The sequence below is a fragment of the Chlorocebus sabaeus genome, chromosome 21 (assembly GCF_047675955.1).
Source record: "Chlorocebus sabaeus isolate Y175 chromosome 21, mChlSab1.0.hap1, whole genome shotgun sequence".
In the NCBI taxonomy this organism is placed as follows: domain Eukaryota; kingdom Metazoa; phylum Chordata; class Mammalia; order Primates; family Cercopithecidae; genus Chlorocebus; species Chlorocebus sabaeus.
In genome coordinates this window covers 50,920,601-50,924,825 of record NC_132924.1, presented here as the reverse complement: position 1 = coordinate 50,924,825, position 4,225 = coordinate 50,920,601, and positions in this window count along the sequence as shown.

The following is a 4,225-nucleotide window of genomic DNA, read 5'->3' as shown; positions in this document are numbered from 1 at the left end:
GTTAGACTTCCCCCTTAGTAGAGCTGTACTTGAAGTTTTATTCAGGAGAGAAATGCTATTTTCAGTTCCTCTGGCAACAGAATTAATATGTAGTTCTTTTCCTTCTAGTGAATTATCCAGCCTACTGTCCAAGTCTCAGCCCTTCTCACAACCCTCATTTTCTCTTGCCTAAGTGTTATGCAGAGAATTTATTGGAAGAACTCACTTTAGTGATTCTTCTCTTTGATGATCATCACCTCGATGAATTTATTAGCTCCTTAGTCTGTTGGATTTTGTTGGCAATCTGGACCTACTTCCAGAACTGTCAAAATTCCTCCATAGCCCTCAAAAGTCTGCTGGTGACATTACTCTCAGGTTTATAGAAATGCTATGATTTTATGGATTTATTTCTATTTGTATATTTCTTCTGTGATTTCTGTGTATTTTGGGGAGGGTAGTGAGGTAATTCACATGTCCATTTTGTTCAATTAGTTGTGAACCAGCACTATTATCTTTAGATTTACGGCAAACTAAATTTTACTTTCTTGGCTTCTTAAAAAATTAATCAGGATCTGCAGTTTCTCTCTCAACAAAATAAGACAATTCAATTTTTTTTTCATTTCTCGTATTTTACTTTCCCCAAGCACTCCATCTCTTTACCCCCTACCTCTTGGATTTGGTTACAATAATTTAGAATTATGTCCCCTCTAGTTTGCATATCCTTGCTTAATAAAACTGTATTAAATCCCACAATCTCAGTATCAGCAATTAGTCACAATTTATTTTAACTGTTATTTTCTTTTTCTCTTACATCATTTTTTCTCTTACAACATTTTACATGTCCTCTAATTTCTTGGATTTAAAAGACTTTTTTCTTAGAGTAATTTTGGAAATAGGGTACACTGTTATCTGCTTCTCAAAACTTCAAGTAAGTAACCAGACAGGTTATTAATATTATTTCCAGATTCTGGGTGATGAATGGGAGGCTCAATGTTGACTTTTTTAAGGTAACACAAATTCAGTGGCAAAGCCTAGACCCAAATTTGGATCTCCAGACTCTGAAGTTTGCTGTCTTTTGTATACATATTTGTTTCTTTTTCTTATAGTAGGTGTCCACGACAAGCTGTTTATTTTACTATCTTTTGTTGGAGTACTTTGAAAGACCATTTCTAAATACAGATCTCTGCTTTTCATAATTATTGCTGATGATTGTGCAGTCATATTCAGTTTGCTTAGTTAGAATTGTGGACATTAAGAATATTATTTGGCAAAATCCTACATTGAGGCTGTTTGTGGTTGCTGTTTTTTGGAAACAATTATTATATAATTATTCTTCTTTGTGTAGTCATACATAAATATCTTGAATTTGAATACCTGACAACTAGAATAAAAGAGAAACATGATGGATTGCATAACATAAATATTCTACTAAGAAGATGACAGAGCATTAGGAGACTCAAAATTTTCTGAGTTAAGGCTGGGTGCAGTGGCTCACACTTGTAATCCCAGTACTTTGAGAGGTTGAGGTAGGTGATCAGTTGAGGTCAGGAGTTGAAGTCCAGCCTGGCCAACATGGTGAAACCCTGTCTCTACTAAAAATATATAAATTAGCCAGGGATGGTGGCAGGCATCTGTAATCCCACCTACTGGGGAGGCTAAGGCAGGAGAATCACTTGAACCTGGGAGACGGGAGTGGCAGTGAGCTGAGATTGCTGCCACTGCACACTCCAGCCTGGGCAACAAAGCGAGACTCCATCACCCCACTGCCCCCGCAAAAAATTCTGAGTTAAGAATGCCAGAAGTAATTTATCATGTATGCCTTAAAGATGTTCAGAAGAATATTACTGGAGATGCTATTATAGCCAGTTTATAACCAATAAAGACAAATTCTTTATATGACATAAAAATGTAATTTCCTTTATAAATATAAATGTATGCAAAAATCAACAAAATACTAGCAAACTGAATCTAGCATCTATAACAAGATTTATACAACATGACTAAGTAGAATTTATACTACAAATGCAAGGTTGATTAAGCAAATAAAAATCAAACAATATAATAATATACCATATTGAAAAAATAAAGTACAAAAATCACGTGATCATCTCAATAGACAGAGAAGGAGTATTTAATAAAATTTGAAGCTCTTTCATGATTAAAAAAATTGGCAAACTAGGAACAAAAAGAAATTTCCTCCACCTGAAAAAGGGCATCTATGAAAAGCTATAGATAACATAAGACTAAGTGGAAGACTGAAAGTTTTCTTCCTAAAGTCAGAAACAAGACAAAGAAGTCTTGCTCTCACCACATTTATTCAACAATGTTCCACAGGTTCTAGCCAGAGCAATTAGGCAAGAAAAAGAAATAACAGGCATTCACAAAAGGGAGGGAAAAGTTCAAGCCCCTTCATTTAATATCATTTCCTGGAAGTTGCATGTACTGTTTCTGCTGACATGCAATTGGCCAGAACTTAACTGCAAAACTCCAAGCAACATCAAGAAAGTTGGTATATTATGTCTTTATTCTTTGGAAACTTGTGCCCAGTTAAAATTTGGAAGTTCCATTTTTGAAGAAAAAGGAGACAATGGCTATTGGGAGACACCAGCAGTTCCTTCTATGTTTATTAAATGCAGGTCAAAAAAAGGAATTAGGTAATTTTTTTCCTTCTTTTTACTTTTCTTCTTCCTTCCTTTTCCCTTCCCTCTCTTCCTTTCCTCCTTTTCTCCTTCTTTCCTTCTCTTACTTTCTTTCAATACATGAATTGCGAAAGATTACTAACCTAAATGCAATGTTGTCTTCCGGATTGGATCTTGGAACAGAAAAAAGGACATTAGTAGGAAAATTAGTGAAATATAAATAAAGTCTTTAGTCAACAAAACTGTACTCATGTCAGTTTCTTAGTTTTGATAAATGTATTATGGTTACATAAGATACTGATATTAGTGGTAGCTGGGTGAAGGATGTACAAAAACTCAGTATTATTATTGCATTTTTTGGTAAATCTGAAATTACTTCAAAATTAAAAGTTAAAAAAAATGATTGCTGATATCCAATGGCCACGGGTTTAGAAAACTAGAAAGAATTCTTATCCACTCTTGGTGGTATATACATTAGTACAGACTTTTTTTTTTGAGGTGGAGTTTCACTCTTGTCACCCAGGAGTGCAGTGGCGTGATCTCTGCTCACTGCAACCTCCACCTCCCAGGTTCAAATGATTCTCTTGCCTCAGCCTCCCAAGTAGCTGGAATTACAGGTTTGTGCCACCATGCTGGCTAATTTTTGTATTTTTAGTAGACATGGGGTTTCACCATGTTGGGCAGGCTGGTCTCAAACTCCCAACCTCAGGTGATCCACCTGCGTTGGCCTCCCAAAGTGCTGGGATTACAGGCGTGAGCCACCGTGCCCGGCAGTACAGACTGTTTTTCTAGAGCAACTAGGTGTTATTTATTAAAGGTAAATGAATTAATACATTTTGATTCATAAAACCTCCTAGAAATTAGTTTTACATAAACACGAATGGCAGATTTTGAATTTCTCTTTTAGATAATTTAGCATAATTGCTCCAAATAAATCTAAAGGGCTATTGTCAAAGAGTGGAATATTTCAATTTATAATTTTATAGGTAAAACTGTCAGTCCATGATATGGTTGGTGTTTAAAGTAGAACGGAAGTGAAGTTCCCAGAATGGAGTTTTTAAAATAACCAAGTTCCTAGGATTTTAACTGGAAGAATAAATATCTGAAAGCCAGTGAGGAGTATTAAGGATGGGATGCCACTTCTTGCACCTTGAGAAAATGAAGTATGGAAGGATGAGTGGTTTTCATTTGAGAGGGCTGCAAGGTACTTTTCCATTTCAGATGAGGAGGTAAAAGAATGATAATTGAAAAGGAAAAAAGTTTACTAAGTAGGTTATACATTTTGGAATAGAAGTTTCTATAGCACAATAGAAAAGTTTGAGTGGACACATAGCAATGATAGTTTGGGTGAGAGTGAGGCAGGAGAATAGGGTCTGGAGGCAGGGAACCTAAGGATGTTTCACGCCAACTTCCTAGAACTAAAATGATAGGAAACCCCTAACTTTCCATGCCTAAGTAACAAAAGGACCAAAGGCTACTCCCTTTGCAAACCCCCACTTTTTCTGCAGGGCAGATGGGAAATTGGCTGTCTGCAACAAATCAGACTGATTGCAGGGGAGTCTTCCTTTGCATAGAAGTATATCACTTTGTAACTTCACCCTGCCTCT